This window comes from Ambystoma mexicanum, chromosome 10 (genome assembly GCF_040938575.1).
Source record: "Ambystoma mexicanum isolate Mex_15411 chromosome 10, UKY_AmexF1_1, whole genome shotgun sequence".
NCBI classification, from domain to species: Eukaryota; Metazoa; Chordata; class Amphibia; order Caudata; family Ambystomatidae; genus Ambystoma; species Ambystoma mexicanum.
The window spans coordinates 535,099,856-535,120,855 of NC_090932.1; the positions used below are offsets into that span (position 1 = coordinate 535,099,856).

The following is a 21,000-nucleotide window of genomic DNA, read 5'->3' on the forward strand; positions in this document are numbered from 1 at the left end:
TGTAGAATGTTGGTTGCATATTTTATTCCACTATTCTTAAATAGAGACTGTTCCTTTCTAGCTTCAATTTAACACCAATTCTTAGGTTCATCATTATACATCAGAAGAGTGAGTTGAACAAACTGCCCAGTCGCTGAATCGGCTATGTAGCTTCTAAATGACAAGGAGATGAGGTTGCATGTTGGAAAACAGTTAGCCATTTTGAGTCTATTGGCAGAAGCAAACTCTAAATCTATTTGACACAAGTAAAGCATGAGCTATCCAATAGCGGTTCTTCAAATGACGGTGCTACTAATACAGACTTACGAATATTTATCCTCCAGGGCATAATATCTATGAAGTAAAAACCAATCTATTCAAATAATACAGATGTTATCCATAAGATGTGTATATTAATCAACATCTATTATTGGTGGTAATACGTCCCAGAAAAATTGCTATACTAAAAATAATTGAGAATTTTGAGTCGCTTCACAAGGTATCCCACTGAGGTCCAAGTGTACAAACAAAGTCAACATTAAACATCAAACGAGGGGGGCGCGGCTTGAGGGTCTGACGATGCGGACGTCTCACTAAGAGCTCCGTGGGAGGCCCGGCTTTTTGCCACAAAATGCCTTACTTTTAGCCCAACTCCCAGCATGGAGATAACTTGACTGGCGGCAAAATATCCCAAGAGCCTGCAGCCCGACTCTGGGCGAAAATTGGAGCGGGGAAACGACTGCTTGTTGGACCGTTGAAGCTCACCCTGGGCCCGAACTTGATGCCCAAAATGGCAGCCGGTGGAACCTTCACTGACTCTCTCACCACCGCCACAGACTCGACTTCAGCGGGAGCTGGACCTCTGCGCTCCTTCTTCCCTGGCTCACCGGGCCCGCTGGCCCCAGCACTCATCCAGCAACAACCATCCGCAGCTGCCTCCGAGGAGCCGCCGCACCCACCGACCCGGCCGACCATCCTGTAGCCGGAGTGATCAGGGGAGGAGCACCGGAGGGCTGCGGGGGCCCCGCGCACCGCTGGTCTGGCTGTGCGGGCCCTCGCCGACTCTCTGCCTTGTTTGCCAGCGTGGCTTCTCTACCCGGTTGCCAACGGAGCCTCGTGACGCCGCAGTGGGACCACAGTTCTCCCCCCTGCCACGCAGGCCCAACACCAACTGAGGCTGCACCTGCTCCTGACCTGCACTCCACCATTGAAGGCACCGGGCCTGCCGGCCCAAGCATCCACCGGGAGGGGCCCAGAGCGACCATGCTGTGGGGAGCCCCCACCTGCTGTAACAGCACCCCCCCGCCCCGAGACCTCCCTCATCCGGGTCCCCGTGGATTTGAAGAAAACTTGGGGAGTCCTCTCCCCCACCACTCTCCACCGCAACCTGCTGAAGTGAAGCTCCTGGCCCTTGCCCACCACCCCAGCCTGATCCAGCCAAAACTGCCCAGATCTCCCGCCACTGACAGAGAGCTGATGGTAAGAGACCTGTCCTACACTGCAACCACCGCAGGGGAAACTGAGCTGCTAATTCACCTGAATTAGGTGCCCCCCCTCTAACACACCAGGTGCACCTAGCTGGCGGGGGAGTGGGAGGCCCGCTCTGCACTTGCCCATAACACAGAGCCGCCTTCAGCAAAACCTCCGGGTGACACCCGCTTGAGCGAATGGCAACCCAGGCACTGAAGTCCAAGCAGAAGGGCCCAAAATCGGAGGACATAGTCAACCTGCTGCAGCTGAAGGACAAAGCCAACAACCGGACCCCTGCCCCTTGGCCCGACCCCCATCGCCCGCGAGAACCCAGGGGCACAAAGGAAGATATCCAGGCCCTCCTAGCAGATATCAAGACGGAATTCCGCAATTCTATGTCGGAGGTCACGACTAAGAGGGCCTAGACGGCCACGTAGAAAAGGTGGAACATAGGGTTGGAGACACAGAAGACCAAGTCATGGAACACTCACCCCAGATTGCGGAGCTGCAACTGAAACTCCAATCTCTGGAGGACAATACGGAGGACGTGCACCGCAAACAGGAAGACTTGGAAAATAGGGCCTGCAGGAACAACATTTGCATCAGGGGTGTCCCCGCCTCGATATCGGACCAAGCCCTCCCTGCCTACATCGGGGATCTCTTCCAAACCCTCCTCCCAGACTGATAAATCGCTGCTCTCCTGGACCTCACTCACAGAGTCGCAGGAGTACCCCGACAACTGCTACCCCTGATCACCAGAGTCCACTTTTTCACCACAAAACAAGAAATTATGATAGCCAGTCGCTCACAGGGGAACCTTTCATACCAGGGGGCCACCATACAGCTTTATCAGGACTTAAACGCCGCAACAGTTGAACATCAGTGAGCCCTACGACCGCTGACCACTTTCTTGCAGGAACAAAAGATCAAATATCACTGGCTTCACCCGGCCTCGCTCCAGTTCACATTTGAGGATCAGACAAGGGTGATCCATGCTCTTGAGGAAGCCTGTGGCATCATGGGGGTGGGGGGGTGAGCCCTCGACCCCTGAAGAAGACCCGACTGCTTTCCTAGCAGATAAACCATGCCACTCAACGCCAAGGTCACAGCGCAGCTGCTGGATGAAAGTCCCAAAAGGAGGGAAGCTCCCTGCTGCGCACGTCTAATGACCAACTGACGATTCTCCATCCCGGAACCAATACTCTCGGCACCCGGGCGTCCCACACAATGCCCCAGCCAAGTGGATGGACACTCACTCCGGCACGAGGCCCTCTAGCCCTAGTTTGGTTGACTTGGTTTTTCCTTTTTGTTGGGCTGGGCTCCTTCCCGGCCCTCTCGGTTACTGGGCCACGTTTGGCCCTGGTTGGGCTACTGTTTAAACCCGGTTCCACTGACCTACATCTAAAACCCTGCACTGAAGACTCCCGCCAGTGGCCGATTGATTTCTCCCCCACCGAATCACTGAAAGTGACCAGCAGACCCGCCCACCACATACCAAGCTACGCTATATCTCTGAAGGTTTGGGGCCTGAACTCCCCCGTAAAACGCAAGTCCGCCCTCCACCACTTGCAGGACCTCCAAGAAACGCACCTTCTAGCGGAGGACTTCCCTAGGCTACGATGCTGGGCATTCCCGACTCAATACCTGGCCTCGGGAACCAGCAAAAAGGGAGGTACAACGATTCTGCTGGCAAAAGGTAGCCCCTTTAAGGAGAAAGGGAATCTGCGGAGCACGGGAAGCAGATTTGTGTCGGTTAAAGGAGATCTTTATGGCCAACTCCACACGCTGATCAGGGTCTACGCGTCAAACAACGGTCAGGAGGCCTTCTTCGCAGAGCTGGAGTTGACTCTCCTCCCCTTTCTCGAGGGCCAGGTGGTGCTGGGCGGGGATTTCAATGGGGTAAGAGAGCAGAGCAGATGGGTATAGATCACTCAGAACACAGCTTTGTTTGAACTCTGTTTAATTGTCTAAAATGAATAACTTCAGAACAAAAAAATAAACTCAGCAGCTAGAGCTTTGTCTCTTCCTTTTCACTTCGCCAGCTGGTATGTCTCTTCTTCGGTTTGCCTGGGGTGGCATGTGTGCATGTTGGAGGAAAAGAGTCTAAGTCTTTATGCCTTTGCAAGTTAGCCTTCGTGTTCGTTAAACACGTAATACCCTGATATACGACTGTCTTTCTTGTAAGATCCCCTTTCCGTCTTTTATGTGACGGAGCGTGTGTGGCAATCAGAGGGTTAAGGTCGGGTAACAATCTTATTTAAGTACTACTATTTTTATCCTCGTAGCACGATTATTGTTAAAGTCAAACTCTGTACTCCAAGAAACGGTTCCACTTCTCTCTGATCTTCGCCCCTTCCAAAGGATTAACCATCAATCCGCCGGCCTACTCAGCAGTTCATATCTCTCACCTTCCTTTTTGTGGCTCAGTCTCTCTCCGAGAAGTATTCCGGGCCCCTCCTTGAGTCGTTTGTTTTAGCTGTCTCACTGACAGCCGACTCCTTCGCCCCCTGGGCCTGCACCGGAGCTTCGCTGAAACTCAGCTGGCTAAGGCTTCACTACGTCGGCTCCTCCCCCACAATGGTGGAGGCTGGAGTGATGCTGCAGGGAACCTCTCAGCTGTACTGCTGCCTCCGGAGGACTTCGTGGTGCTGGCTCGTCCTCCGCAAGGGTGGGGCCTGAAACGGAGCTGCAATCCCTCTCAGCTGCTCTGTCAGCTCCTCTCTCAGCAGCGCCGGGCTGGAGCCATCTCGATCTATCGCTTACAGCTGATCAGCTCTCCTTTCCCTCAGGCGTCCGGCCTTTGTAACGGCCTCCAAGCCTCTCTGCTCACTTCGATTCTCTGCGTTTCTTCCCAACTAGACTCAAACAATTTTTATCTAAATCTTCACAAGACACTCAACAGGAGCGTGTCTTGCCTTAACTCTTGAGCCCACGTTTTGTCAATAAGCCCATTCATAAACGACATCCTCCTCAGGGGAAACCCCTTCTTCATCACTCTTCTCCAAAGCCTAAAAACAACAACACAGAAGTCCAGTATTAAAGAAAAGCACCTTTTTTTTAAAAAAAACTTCTCTTTATCTCTCATTGGACCACTCCAATGTCTTTCCAAGAGATAGGACCCTCCCTTCACTACCCTTTATGACATGACCACCTCACTCTTCCTTGTTTGCTAATGACACAAAGGCGATTTATTATTTAAATGCTCTGATCTCCCTCATCTTCTCCTGCCTCATCACAGGTCCCCAACCCCCTGTTGGACAGAACGGGTGCTCCGTCACCCAGGGACCTCAGAATTGCTCTGAGCCTTTGCTACCTGTTCAGAACCCTGGGAGTGGTGGACACCTGGAGGGTCCGCCATCTGGACACAGCAGACTACTCTTTTCTCCCATGTCCACCGCTCCTCATCCCGAATTGACCCGATCCTAGCAAGTCTGCAGCTCCTACAGTTCACAGACGAGGTCGAAATTGGAACGAGGGTTCTGTCTGAGCATTCCCCGATCCTTCTCAACACAGGGATCTTTGACCCGGTCCCCTCTGAAAGACGCAGATGGTCCTTATACGAGGCGATGTTGCACGACATGGCGGTCGGAGATGCTACATCCAAAGCAATCAAGAACTACTTTAAGGTGAATCCCCCCCCCCCCGACCTCACCTCTGCAGCTACAAGATGGGAAGCCATGAAAGCCGTAATCAGATGGGAATTAATAGCCTAAGCCGCTGCATACAGGAAGAGGCAAGCCTTGAGAAGGAACCAGCTGGAAGGGGAAATGGCAGAGGCAGACTCGGTCCTGAAGAAAAGAAATCGCCAACCAAAGCGGCCAAACAGGTGAGGTTAGCCCGCATGAAACTGGAGGCACACTATGCCGAGGACACGGCGCAGTCCCAGATTAGGGCAAAGCAGAGCTACTATGTAAATGGCAATAAAGCTAACAGATACCTGGTGAACAAGTTAACCAGAACCCGCCGACAAAACCACATCATCGCCCTGAAGGACCCGGAGGTCAGAACCAGGTATTGGTAAGAGGCTAAACTACAAATAGCGGCAACCCACCTAACCAACACCCTGACCTCAGCCCCCCGCCCACAGGCTCTCCAAGAACAATTTATAGCGGGCGCCCGGTTACCGCAGCTCTTGGAAACGGGCAGAAACAGCTTGGAGGCACCAATTACGGCCGAAGAGGTAGAAGAAACAATCAAGTCCTTAAACAGGGCCCCACGTCCAGACAGCTTCCCACCAAAGTTCTACAAACTTTTTCGCCCCCTGACAGAGCTCCTCAACATCCTCCAGGACATGGGTTCTATAGGCCCTTCGCTGCAGGAGTCCTCCACAATCATGCTCCTGAAGCCAGGCAAAGACCCAAAAGAATGCTCATCGTATAGGACGATAACACTTCTTAATGCAGACAACATCCGCCGAGCACTTAATCTCATCAAAGTGGAGACTCAAGGCTGACAGGGCCTGGCAGTCCTGACCTCGGATGCCACCAAAGATAGGGTGGAATGGAACTTTATGTGGCTCACATTGGAGGCATTCCGGTTTGGCCCCACATTCCAAAGGATGTTGTTAGCCAACTACAAATCCCAGAACACATCACTGCCACTTAACCAAAAGACCTCAACCCTAATCCTGCTCTCATGTGGGACACGGCAGGTCTGCCCGCTCTCTCCTCTGAAATTTACCCTGGTAATGGAACCATTTGCCCAAAGGACACGATCAAACAAAGAAATCACTGGGTGGGACATAAACGGGGAGCAGTTCAAGATCTCTTTGTATGCCGACAATGTGATGATTTCCATCACCAACTGCCAGACCTCTCTACCCACCGTTCCAACTAAATTGGAGGCGTTGGAACAAGTAGCGGGATTCCAGGTGAACTACTCCAAATCGGAGGCACTGGGCGTCAATGTGGGTGCCCCCCTCATAGCCACGCTTCAAGCACTTTGCCCACTAACATGGAGCACCAATTCATCAGCTTACCTAGGGATAAGCCTCACAGCGGACCCAAAACGGCTGTACGCAGCCACCTTTCCGCACCTATTCAAGGAGTTGGAGAACAACCTGCAATGCTGGGACAGCCAAGATATATCCCTGCTGGGGCAGGTCACAGTATGCAAAATGAACCTCCTCCCCAGATTGCTGTACATGTGCTCCGCTTTCCCGGTTTCTCCCCGAAACAAGCCCTGGAGCAGCTACAGAAGAAGCTTTCAAACTTTGTTGGAAGGGGCGCAGGGCTAGAACACCAATGAAAGCCTTGACAGGAGCAGCTAAATGGGGCGGCCTGGGTCTGCCAACCTCACAAACTATTTCTTGGCAGCCCAACTGGCGAGCGTTTGCGCCTGGGCGGAACAAAAATCCCCCCCGAAGTGGGCCCGGATCAAACAAGCTAAAATATCAGCCGCAGCTACACTCCCTACTGTACACACGGGGGCCCTCTGGAACCACAGACCACGTCTGCCATCAACTAACAAAGCAACTCTCGAGGCATGGACGTGGGCCTAGCGAAGGAAGAAGCTGCCCAAGGGCGTTGGTCCGCTCTTACTGGTCATCTGGATCCCTGACTTCACTCCAGGGATGGAGGCAACAAACTTCAGCCGATGGACCACAGGGGGTCTGCGCTCCCCCCGCAACTCTACAAGGGCAACACTTCACTCAGGTTCGAAGAATGCAAAGGATGCCTCCAGTTGACGGAGAGGTTCATATATGCCCAACTGAGCCACTGGATCTCGCAACCGGCAGTTTGTCAAGGGGCGACCCGGGACCTGCACCCCTTTGAACATGCGCTGGAGGAAGGTGCACACCGGGGGCGGATCACTAAGCTGTATCGCCTCCTCCAGGAGGCTATATTAGAGGTCAGACCCCTGTACATAGCTGGGTGGGAAGCGGTGCTAGGACACCCCATTGAGGACCAGACGTGGGTGGAGATATGGACGAGGATCAACTCAACCTCCAGATGCGTTACGAACAAAGAATGCACCCTCAAGCTTCTCCACCGCTGGTACCTCTCCCCAGTCCGCCTACACCATTGCAACACATCTATAGACCCGAGCTGCTGGAGACGCTGTGGCGAACAGGGATCCTTCTTCCATTTGTGGTGGGGTTGCCCAACGGTGCAGTCCTTCTGGAGGGGGATCATACAAATCATTGAGGACATAACCCAACGCAAACTGCTGATGGATCCAGAAGTGATGCTCCTGGGTGTAGCGAGCCCGGACTGCTACCCTAAAACAGGACTCTCCGCTAAACTGCTGAAGCAGCTACTATTAGCAGCCAAGACCACAGTGGCTCATAAATGGAAAACGCAAGAGGGCCCCATACTGCCCCTCTGGTAGAAAAAAGTCTGGGAAATACTAGTGGCGGAGAAAGTCACGGCAGCGAGAGAGGAGGCCCTCCACCGCTTCGACTGTTGGGCTCCACTGCTGGACTACCACAGCAGATTGGCCAGCGCTGACTTTCCAACTGCGCCAAGTGACAAACTTTTTAGGGCCCCGGATCATCAGAGCATTGCAAACAGGGGGGAGATCCCGATGGGGCCCGCCAAGGGGGTGGGGGGGGAAATGGAGTGAACAAATTTCATATATGTCGCTAATGATTGGACAACCTGCTTGTTATGCTGTAACTGAAATAAATAAAGTTGTTAAAAAAGAAAATCATCAAGTGACAGTTGGCTTCCAAAACCCTTTCGTAAGGATACAAAGGATGCATAAATAAAATGGCAAAGGGATGAGTGTATTTTGAATTCTATGCAACAATAGGATACGAAAGGTGTAATAATATTGATAGACTAGACTTATACAGAGCCTGGTTAATGTTTTGCAGGAACCCAGGATGCAAAATTCCAGTTGCAGGATATTAGCCAGCCATAGAAAAGGTCACTCTCCGCCTCAATTCTATACATGCACACAGCACACCACTTCTTACTCTCCCAAGGGCCAAATATCACAAGCCATTGGTGAATGCAAAAGTAGTACACTGGCAATTATTGGATCCTTTTACACAGAAATACAATTAAGTGTCACATTTAGAACATGTTTGGACCATGAGTCATGGGGCACTAGCTTCCCGAAGAAGACCCGCACCTTTAAATGTTTGCAAGGAGACAATTCATACATGTAGATAAAGATGTTAGATGCAACACAATTTCCCCACCCTTCAGTTTTAGACTTGGATGTTACGCGTAGCCCCTGCACTTTCCAGCATAAACTCACTTTCACCCATGTGTATTAATAAATAAAATAGAAGCTTATACGCCCCCTCCTCGAATTAGGTGCAAAAATTGTAATAAATTAGGAACAGATCATCTAGATAACGTTTTAAGTGTCTCACAGTATGTGGTTTAGACTTTTAACAATCATCCCTAGAAGATATGCAACAAGTAAATTTGGGATGGACGTTATGTCATTTGTATAGCGCCTACTACTATTCGTTTGGCCTCAACACCATGGGGTTGAATGCCCTTCGGAAGACCGTAGTCAGAGACATAAGAGGAAAGAATTTTTAAAATGCGTGTGTGCATTTTTAGCTGGCACGAAGGTGGGTGTGGTTGCTACGTCCCTGGCAGCAGCCCATTGTTATAAGATGAGTGAATGGATGACGTGCGAATCGCAAATATAGTAATAATGCTATTTTGTGCATTACAAACTACCAGAGCGTGCCACTGTGCATATTTCCAGAGCACAGATTTCTGGACCGTGTGTTTCACAAAGCCATTACTGCATTTTTTTTTCCAAGCATCTAGGTTGGGGGGTGGTGCGGGGTAACAGACGTGGGGCTAAAAATCTAATTTCAATACATACTCTTGGAGAAGAGGAAAGCTCTACTCAATTGTGCATGATCTTTAGCGAAAAAGATAAACTAGAAAAAGACAGTAAGCTGCATTGAAACAAGAAAGAAGCTTTTGAGGCAAACTCGGCCCTATATCGGCAAATCAAGGGACTATTACTGAGACAACACCAGTAAATAGTGGGCCTACAGAGTCATTCATAAAGACGTTTAAGAAATCAAAATGTATGGAAGTTGTGCTGAACTGTTTTTGGTGCATTGTTAAGACTTTTAGCAGGGATGATTAATAGCCTACAACTCTACTAACGTTCCGGGCCGCTTTCAGATTAAGAGATCAACGGACCTGCGACTAGCTGGTTTAAAGATTGACAAAGGGAGCACGGTAGGACATACAGTTCTGCAGATCAAAGGTCATGCTGTCAGATCCCTACACCAGCCTGTACTTCACTTGTTTTGTTGACGTTTCAGGTAATGCAGAAATCTGGTTCATTGAAATGCAAGCCTCGAATGCCCATGCTGGCAACATAAATAACCCATGAAGGCAGGATGAAAACTGTAGTTGCAAGTTACTTGCCAGGCATAAAGACATGGATCACCCGCCATCTGATAAAGGCGCACTGCTCGTTCCAAGTCATCCTGGGCACCTTCTACTTGCCTACTAACTTGACACTTGTAGCATCCCCCCCCCCCAGGCTCCTTTGCCTCGCTTTGGCTCTTTACATCTACCTTACTCTGCTGGCACGCCTCATCTCCTTCTCCCCCAACTTCCACTGCTATGCTGATAACGCACAACTCTTCTTCAAACTTCCTGCGGACGACCTTGCACCTACCATCATCCCCGACTGCCTATCTGCCATCCAGACATGGTGCACTTCCAATGATCTCTTCCTCAATGCCAGAAAAACAGAGATCTTTCCCATTGGGATGCCTACACTCTTATTCCCTTCATTTCTTTTTTATAAAGTGCCTATTACCGTACCAGAGTTCGGTTTTTATGCACAGATCCGGGATTCGAACTCTGTTGCTCTGCGTGGTCTTGCTTTAAAGAACAGCGCGTTGCCCCTGTGCCATCTTCTGTTCTCTAGACTTCTGCACTCCTTTGGCACCAATTCCTTGTGTGTAAAGCAGTTCGCTAAGCAGAGGGCAGGTGGTCGATCACTTTCCTCAGCTGCCTCCCTTCTTTGGAACAGCCTCCCTCTTCGTCTTGAGCAGGACAAATTCCAGAAGAGCCTCAAGTCCTTCCTCTTTAGCTCCTCCTTCCTTCCCTCCCCTTCTAAGCGCAAAGCCTAAATTAGTTTTCAAAAATTGATTAGCAGAATTTGCTAATGAAAATTCTTTTGATTAGCAAATGGACCCATTGGATTAGCTATTTTGGACTAATAATGTTAATGTCACCTATTTGTGCCCACAACATGGAATGAGCAACAATACAGCTTTTTTGCGAACCACTGAAATAAGACATTAGTGAGAGCAGTCAGGCCTTGCAATTTCAGCTAGACCTGCAGGTCGGGTAACTTACATTACCTATTCTACCTAAGAGAAATGCACTCAGCCCATAGCAACGGAGGACAACAAATGTAACGTCCATTTTCTGTAAAATGGTGCATGTCACTACAAACCCACTTTATGTTTTGAACACTGCTGCCACCCAAAGGCCAGCCATGCACAGTGAAACATCTATTAAATGCTTCAAACATCACTGTTTCCAACATCCCTTGTAAATGCTACTCTCCCTTCATAAAATCTACTCGACTTTACAAGTGGGAGAAAAGGATTACGAGCCAGACAGGAGTGTCTGTAAAATGTAAAAGGTTAGCTGCATGAATGGACGCAAATAAATAGATATGATAAAAAGGCTCTGAAAACAGTTTGGCCAGCTGGCTCCTGCAAGTGGTTATATATATTTTATTTATTTGTTGTAGTTTCAAGTGATACTTTTTACAAACACACCTTTCTCATGTAATTAATCACTCATCTTAAAACACAAAAGAAAGAAAAAAACATATTTACAATTCTCTTCCTCAGACTGTCCTTGGTAATCTGTCTAAATAGTTAACTACTGCACAGATAAAGCATATAATAGTGTCCTGCAATTAGTGAAGACTACCATTCTTCCATGTAATTGTTAGGTGGAGCGTACTTTCCTAATATCAATGTTCGATCTTCGATCAAGGCTGTAGATTAAACAACCAGGTGATGGAGTGACTACCTGTTCATCACAGAACCGACAAATATTATTTGTAACATTTGTATCATGCCTTTGCAGCAGCATTTCTTTAGTTGGCATTACATTCAGTCTTCGAAGAAATGTGTCTATATGTATATAATACAATCATATACAACAGAAATGGAAAATTATAGATCTCAAACTGGGAAACACAAAAACTTATGATGTACCGGTACTTTTATCTTGAAAAAATAGATAAAAGTACAACCTGATTATTCAACAATATATGATTTATTTCAAACACAAAAAGGAACCCTAAATACATACACAACAGTGAATCGTATTAAATACAATTGTATTACTCAATTTTCATTAAAAAATCATCGCACATTCAACAAATACCAGGACACAAATATAGCAGCATATCACATCACAAAGCGAATGTGTCACAAAACATATATATTCCCGACATGCAACATGTTTCAGTTCTTTGTGCCTTTAAATGGCTGAACTTTCTTCTTTTCATATAAAATTCTTTCAATATTGTGCGGTAGGGGTCCAAAGCACATCCACCAACGGATGTAGTGTGTAAGCTGATTAGTACACAGGATACTAATTGGCTCAAAACTGTATGTGTAGATACACCGTTAAGTCTCACACGCATCTGAAACGATGCCTCAAGTCATCCGTAGTACACTATAGTCAAGTTGACAAACGTCGTCACCAGGTGTGACACACAAGGACTATTTCTAGCGTCTGGCACAGTACTCAAGCAGCAGCCGTAATCACGCGTACTCTCCTCAGGAGCCGGCACGTCTGAAAAAGTTTAGGCTAATACAATCATAACCATAAAGCACAGCGAGCTCTGGTGTTTCGTATTGCAGTAGATCTGTAGATGTACAGACTGGATGGAACGATTGATCACTACTGTGTGTAAGAATCTTGTTTGCTTTGTGTGTTCGTTATGTAAGAAGAAAAAGACTAAGCAGACTGGATTGCATAGCAGACAGGGCACTGGGCAAACTAGGTGGAATATTGCAGTTTGTGGTCATCTCAATTTCAAGGTACCTGCTATAAATCAACAGGGTGATGATATAGAATGTCAAGGAGTATGGGTTCGCTCATGGGTCGAGTACCAGTTGAAAAATGTATGCAACCTGCAGGTTACAGAACTAGGTTTGCCATCAAAAGCATGTGATCATGTACATTTTTTAAAGGTTTTCACTTGTCAATATTATCCATCTTCCCCCAACAAAATGAAATAGTTGAAACTGACATTTATAACCTAAACTTTACTGTAAAGCATGGTTATGATACAGTGTTTTTTACAGTATCAATATTGTAATCATGCATTATGTAACCATTTATATTTTGGAAATGAAAATGCATCTGTCTTTTGAAAAAATATATAAAGTTGCCACATGCTGGTCTTTATCACAGGATAGAGAAAGCTTAAAAAAAAAAAAAATATATATATATATATATATATATATATTTACTTCTAGTTTGCAAATATTTGAAAAAGTACTAAATAAAATGTGCTTAGCACTCCCACAATGCCTTTGACACTTAAGAGTGTAGGAGAGGTTTACTGCTGCTCTTTCTCTCCATTAGCACTCTAATTGAACAGAGAAAAGACGGTCAAGAGAGTACTTAGGGCAAGAGAGGCATGCAGGGTGAGTTGTCATTGGAGAGGGCAACTTAATAGCGAACTTTGCTACACAAGTGTCCACTTGATTAGAAAACCTACAGAATTGCATAGCAAATTGCTATGCGGCACTGATCAGTTTATGCTGTGAAGCACACAGCAGCTTGATTGGTGTGCAGGGCCCTTCTGCATTGTTGGGCCCCGACATGCAACACTATCACCCCAGCCGCTGTCTATCCTCAGCACATGCCTCGGCTCAGCCGCCACCTTTGGAGGCTTGCACTAAGTTACATGGCACTTACCTGCTGCTCACCCACGAGCACCACATCACCTATCATTGCCTCTCCCTTCTGAACACTCACAAGGCACAGTAGGTTTGTCTTCCCCTCCCCTTTATTCTTATGTATTACTAGAAATTCTTCCGGCTGCTTTGGTTCATAAACCCACACAAACACTCCCATCCCATATCATTACGCTTATTCTCTACTGTACACCATCACACAATTAGAATGCAGCTATACCTCTGATCAATTCGGCCTAGCTGTTCACATATGAACATTACCCGATGAACACCTCATCACTAATAAAACGCAGCTATCCGAGCATATTCCGGCCTACCTGACCACATAAGCGTCCTTCAGGCCTAACGCAGCCAGAATCCAGTCTGGGTGTCCACCCACCAGACTGCACACATTCAACTGACATCTTCTCCCTTTAACTCTAGGATGCAGCTACCATCTGACAATTACATCAGCTGCACAAATAATTGGTGCACCCACGCACCCTACAACACTTTCTCTACTGACCTGGACTGCAGTCCCCGAGGGCGTTCAACCTACCAGCGCTCGGAGGTCATACCAATGATATATAGAGCGCTATATAAATGCCAAATAACATAACATTTGTATGTATTGTAAATGGAATTGTTCCATCATCCCCTGTCCCTCCCTGTTGCGCTGTGGGCACTTTCAAACAGTATATGGTTGCTGTACAAGCACCTAACAATAAAAATGTTTTTTAAAATTCTCCACATGCACAAGCTACGCCATTTCTTTCTCGAGAAGAAGCAGTACAATGGCCTCCAAATACACCTTTTGTGGCCTTCTCCAAAGAAAGGCAAAATCAGCGTTATCCATACTGAAATGTGCCCCACTTGCATTGAAATTCTGAAAAAGTTATAAGCAAGGGAGCTCCCATGGATTAAACTGCTGAACAGTTAAAGGCTTAAATCAGTAAATGAATGTCTGGGGCATTGTGACCAAGGTTGTCAATTTACCCTGGCAGAAATATTAGAAATGCAAAACACAATTCCATGAAAATGTTAAAGGGATGTGACCAAGTAAATACTATACCTGAAGACCACAAACGAAGTTGTGTACCCCTTCTAACAAACTGAAGGCAATGCTTTTAGATGTGTAGAACACCAGTCTATTCTAACAAAGTTGCGGAAAGGGTGGAACAGGGGCACAATGAAACCTACATTTCGGGGAGGGGGGGCTAACTGGTGATGGGAGGGGCACTTCAGAATGTGGGCAGGGCAAACTTGGAGGCTCCACCCCAAGGGTTGTCTGTGGGTTTGGTTTTTGATAGGCAGAGAGGTGATTGAAGCCTTTCCTGAAACTGGTGGCTTTAAAAAGTGTTTGTGCAGAAAAATTAATTTGCAGAAATGCAGCAAAACTTTAAAGCTGTTAGTTTCAAGAAAAGCTTCAATCACCTCTCTGCCTAACAGCTTTAAAGTTTTGCTGCATTTCTGCAAATTAATTTTTCTGCACAAACACTTTTTAAAGCCACCAGTTTCAGGAAAGGCTTCTCTCTCCTCTCTAAAAAAAGCTATGCGCGGAAGCCCCGGCCCTCAGTTCGCAGCTCAAGGGGAGCAGCCTTAAGTCTGTTCCACTGCAGCGCCATTGAGCTGAACGATCTTAGAACTGCGGATTACGTGCTTATGTACAACTGATAACGCAAGGCATTGAGATGCAGCCAAACCACCAAGACCTCGTCCAAGATATGAAGAGGTTTCTGGCTAAAGCAACATTGCGTTTTTGCCAAGTGGAAGCTAAATCCACCAACTTCCGTTTTCAAAGGCTGGTGTTTGACAAACTATTCAGTCAAACACAACGGACTATGACTACATTACCCCCATTAACAGGCTCAAGGTAAAGGAGCAGGGATGATCATTTCTGACATATGTGCATTTTAGTCACCTTGTAGCAGGAACAGCCTGAAGTTGTTTTTCTACCCGTTCATCTGAGCTATATTTTGCTTTGCTCATTTCTCTCAATATATCTTTACATGCCCTTACGGTAGCAGGGCAGTCACACAGACTTTCATTAGTCTGGGAGGCAAATACATAATTTTGTGGTGAGTGTACCTTAGCTCAAAAGCAACGTTGGCAATGACACATGCCCTCCCAAAAATGTGTAGGTCACGTTTGCAACTAGATGACATGTGTACTTCCTGCAGTTACTTGTGAACCCCACTGTCCATCACAATCAAAGACACAATGGGTGTGGATCTCTTCAACGCTTGGTTTAAACTTCACGAAGAGGAGGCTCCCCATGCCCAAACCTGATCACACAACTCTCTCCAGCATAGTATTTGCAACCCCCAGGTTAATGTTAACTTTGTCACTTTTGCGTCCCAACCACTTTGTTCACACCCGCTTATATTCGCTGACAGCTTGTTCTCATCTTTATGGTATTCTACAGACACCAGTAAACGCGTTATTTGTGATCAAAATGAAATAAAAGAAAAAAATAAATAAAGGAACAAAAAAACGTGTTTTTTCAAATAAATCCTAATATGTCTGAAAAGGGCACGTCTGAACGGTTCATTAGATCCAGGCATTCGAAGTTTGAAGCATGACTGTATTGTAATGTGGCGCATTGTAAGTAACGTAAAAAAATGTATACGAGTTTTGTATACAAGTTAATGTAGTCTAGTTTTGATTTGGGCACCAGTTTATGGTTTGGGTGAAAAATGAACAAGCATATTAAAGAGAAATTCAGAAATATACATAGTTTACTGTTACAACATTTTATGAGATCCAGGAAAGCTTTCGGTCAACAACTCCTTTGTCATAGATGAAGGGGGTAAAATTCTGTTCCAAAGATTAAAAGGACCCCAGCTCTCTTGCAGACGAGGCACCAGTGTTAATTACAACCTAGAGCACAACATAAATTGACCAGGGAGGATAGCTCATTGGCAACGTGCACGCCTTGAAAGCAATACGACACGAAGCAACAGAGGTTCGATATCCCGGTCCCCGCCTAGAAGCCTCTGGGTATTTAAGTGTTATAAATATGCAACTAAGACAACAACAACCAAAATTCTGTAACAGCGCCTCGATGTGTGGAAGCGCTTTAAAAATGCAAATAAAAAATAAACTCCCGAGAGGTGTTAAGGGCTGACGAAGCACGGTTGAGATTTGAACTACATGTTAAAGCATATGTTAAGTGACGGTATTCCAGCTGTGAACTCAGTGCTCAGAGGCCTGAACTGCCTATCGGGAAAAATAAGACACGTATGATTTCCAGCCTGCACAGAAGGCCACGTGGAAAACAAACCTACCACGCACGCCTCCAGTAAACCACGGGACTTCCCCCACCGAGGAAAAAACTACAAACATGTCAGCCATTACATTCTCCCAAAGTAAATCAAATCACCGACGTGTCAGGTTTGTGCAGCCGACTGCACCACAGCGCACACCAGGGGACTGTCGCAAATAAGGTGACACCTGAACCGCTCATCGCATCTTCAGATCACACCAAAGCACTTGCATTTTGCTGCTTACTGTGCGTTAGGAACAAGGAAACGACTGTAAAACTAGACCAGGAAGTGCAACTGATGCTGGTTCCTCCCAGAAACTTTACGTGCACTGACTTTTCTTCACAGCCCCGGTGCAGAGTGATGCCAACAGGGCGGAGGGGGAGGTGGGGGATCTACGTGGGTAAGGGCTCAAAAAGCTAAGGACAGCACAGCGTTTATTTATTATGTTATTTAACTTAACTTGGTAGTTACAGTGAACATTTAGCTTTATGACAATAAATAAAATAAACACAAGACAACAAAATAAAAAAGTCTACAAGTCAATGGTGCAATGTAGCGGGCAGGTCGCTGACAGTGCAATATTGTAAATGCCAATAGCGCAGACCAGCCCTTGACCATGCTCAAGTCTATAATTTAACAAGTAACGCCAGTCCTACAGCACACGTAAACTGGGGAAATCAGGCATGGTGCGATATAATATCGTGAAAGTAATATTACACGAAATATAACAAAAGTATTTCGGGCGGCAAGTTAATATCCAAATATCAAGAGATTGAAAATTGTGACGGTTACTGGCAAGATCAGGTCTCGGTTGTAATACGTAGTATTCCACAACTAACATCGTGCTGACAGGATACCCTAAAAGAACTTTACACATACAGCAATTAAAGTATTGTAAACTACGCTAAATTAAAATACATGCCCTCCTTTAAGGGATGCTAGTTGGCACAGTGATTAAACACGATAGACTGAAAAGTGGATCAGCTACTGTGGGCAAATGAGAGAAAAATTAGGAGTTAAGGAGGAAGAGGGTTTGAGAATTACCCCTCCCCCAACTGCTGCAATTTTGACAACGTCACCACTTCCAACCACGGGTCAGCTTCGATTTCGGAGCAACTATACACTATGTACATGGGAAGACAAACTGCCGCTTGAAAACGTAGGGTGTTTTTGGTTCTCTAAAGAAAAAATGGCAGGCTAAACGAATTCAGTGGGGGTGAGCGAAAAGACATTTCTCCTACTCCCCACCCAAATCTCCCCGTCTGGGTTAACAGTAGGTTCCGAAAAGCTGACAGCTGCCACGGGTCCGTCACAAGCAGACATGACCGAATAGCTCCGAGGAAAAGGGGCAATGGTGGGGCATAGCCCGTCATTCTAAAATACCCACAGATTGGGGGGGGATGTGTCCCCGTCAGAGCAAGTAGTAACTGCGTCGTGGGGGCGCGCCGTCTTGCCAATGACGGCTTTATACAGGTTGGGAATATAAATATCTGGTAGGGGGTGTCAATGGCATCTCTAGTACAGCAGCTTGTAGGTGCAGCACTTCTGGTCACCAGGTTAGGCCAACACCATAGAGTGGTAGGGGCGAAACTTTTACTGTCAGGTGTTAGGTAGGGGTGGGGCATGTCACCTCGAAAGGACAACATCCATAATGTGGATTATGTGTCGAGTCCATGCATTTGGCTCTCCGAGATTGAGGTGCAGCCCGGATCCAACTCGTGATATGACATGGGCGTGCTGGTCAAATATCACCTGCAGAAGCCCAACATAACAGGGATAGTTTAGTGCCTCAGCGGTCACCAGGCAAGGAGACGCCGATTTAGCAGGAAGAACAAATGGACGTTCACTGTTGGAGGCAGAAACACTTTCTGTGGTTCTTCGTGTATAGAGTAGTTAAAGGCTTCTCGGCGACTCTGAATAAGATGCCTATCTTCTCATCAGAGGAAGCATGTTACGAGCTCACTCGGAGAGGGGCTGTCAAATTAAGACATGTGGACCCTTGAGAGGATACTCTTCCATGCCACCTCCACGTCGGTGACTTCTCAATGGAGGATGAAGACCATTTGGACAATAAAGCTTGGTTAGCCTTCAGCGCGGTGCTTCGGGAAAAACAAACGTGTTTATCAGAGAGGAGGGGCTAATTTGGGATAACACTCCCCAAGATCTACGGTTCGCAAGATAGTCCCACACGCTGCCATCCACACCGAATCTTTTCAAACACAGGTCAACGTTTCAGTTCCGGATCCTTTACCAGGGACCTATGCGAACCCAACTTAAGCCCCACCACCTTGATTGCCCCTCCGCGGCCTGTAACGGAGCAATACATTGAACCCCGCTCCCTACATAGTTACATCCGTATATGGGCAAACCTTAATCCCCGATCTGCGCAACAGAGGTGCGAAAATGATACAAACAGCCCCTCATGTCTCGGGGAGTGCTCTCTGCGTCCCGGTCGGTACTCACTTCGGCCAGGCTCCACTGCTGCTCGGAAAAGCTGAGCGCGCTGGAAAGCTGGGCCGCGGCCTGCACAATCTATATGGGGGGAGGGGAAGGCCAATCCTGGGGAGACACGTCAGCCCGGTCCGGGAACACAGGACCCGTCACCCGAAGCCCTCCCCGAGAATAGAGCCCACCTCCCGCCTCACAGTAAGCCCGCCCAGGGGACAAGACACGCCCCTCGGCCTGCCCGGTGTTCCACGATAAAAAAAAAGTCCTGTGAAACACAACTGCTTCCACTAATGCGCAGCTACACATGCGCTATAGAGGAAGCTTCGCTCCGCCCATTTTTTTGCTGGCTTCTTAAATTATGAGTAGTTTTTCACATTTAAGGATTGTTTCGGGGAAGCCCATGCACTTTTGCTCCACCCCTTCGACACGCCCCCTTTGAGCCTCGACCCATCTCCCCTATGCTGCTAGATGTACACGTCTCAGCCCCAACTGCTAACCGGGAGATGTAGTACATAACCTAGATGTTCATGTTTCAGGCAGCCCTAACATTCAGGACGTATCAGGGATTCGCATGGACGTATTTATTTTATTTATTTACTATTTATATAGCGCTAAAGACACTCAGAGTCATTAGAGCGCTACAGTTAAGCTGACACAACCTAACTTGAATCTATGAGGTCAGAAGACTTCAGGGATTTCTTAAAAATAGCATATTTTTATTTTATTATATGACATATCGCGCCAAAGGCCTGTGAGTCTCAGCACAAGATTTATTTTATTTTTTATTTATTTTTTTGTATTAGTAGAGCGCACTACAGCCCACAAGCATCAAGGCGCTATAACAGTGCTTAAGGAGGCTTGATTAAGGGTTACAGTGAAGCCGCCCAGGTAGATAAACTTAGCTAAAGGTACAATGCATAGTACAAGGTTACACACAGACATAGAGCATGGTACATTGCATGGAACGCGGTTGCAGAATACAGACAAGGGGGAACAACCCGTTGATAGGTAACGGGTACAGCAGGGGAATTTAGGACTGCGCTAGTTCATACAAAGAGACTTGTTTTGATGGCCTTGCTGAAGGCCGCATGGGAGTCAATAGTCCTAATATTTGGGGGGAGGGTGTTCCAGTGGGTGGCTGCCCGGAAGGCCGCATGGGAGTCAATAGTCCTAATATGAGTGGGGAGGGTGTTCCAGTGGGTGGCTGCCAGCATTGGGAAACTGGCACCGCCAGCACAGGCTTTGCGTGTCCTGGGAACAGTAATCATGTTGGAGTAGGGAGTTCTGGTAGGCCTGGAGGTGGGGGGTTTTGAGATCCTTTGGACCAGGTAGGGGGGTGGGCGGGGCCTGAGCAAGGGTTTTAAAGATGATCCTTTCTTTGACTGGGAGCCAGTGGACCTGTCTTCTAAGCTCAGAGATGTGATCCCTGTGCGAGAGTCCAGTGGCGGCCCTGAGCGCATTGTTTTGCACAATTTGTAATTTGGCCAGATTTTTGCCTGAGGTGCCTACTAGGAGGGCGTTACAATAGTCCAGTCTGGATCCAATTATGGCCCTGGCAATGGTGAGACAATTGTGTTGGAACAAAAAGGGTCTTACTGTATTGATGAGTTTGGAGTGGTAAGCAGAGGTGGACGCAATGGCGTTAACCTGTCGGTTCATGGATAGGTTAGGTTCCAAGTACACACCCTGTTCTGAGCCTCAACTCAACTCACTTCCCCTCCACCTACAGGACACGTCGCATGGGATCGAGCAGGAGCTCTTCCCACCTCCACTCATGCTGCCGGAGCAATACAGAGGACCCATCGGCCAAGGTAATCCCCAGGGCTTAATCGGGAGCATAGAACTCTGACGTTCCCCTGCATGAATTTCTGCCCAATCTAAGTACGACTTTAGCCGAGACCCAGACCGCAACAACGCCTAAATTCGAAAATCTAGCAGCCACACATTTTCGCCTTCATTGTG

General features: G+C 47.3%; 1 protein-coding gene across 2 annotated transcripts in view; it reads right to left on the reverse strand.

The window, feature by feature from the left end:
* HDLBP (high density lipoprotein binding protein) overlaps positions 1 to 19,192 on the reverse strand; it is an 829,415-nt gene extending 810,223 nt beyond the window's left edge. The window contains exon 1 of one of the 2 annotated variants that reach the window (XM_069618106.1): positions 19,054 to 19,190. The gene's annotated coding sequence lies outside the window, so the exon portion shown is untranslated. Of the gene's footprint in view, positions 1 to 19,053 lie in introns of both variants that reach the window. The other variant, XM_069618107.1, reaches the window with a different exon arrangement.
* Between the last annotated feature and the right edge of the window lie 1,808 nt (positions 19,193 to 21,000).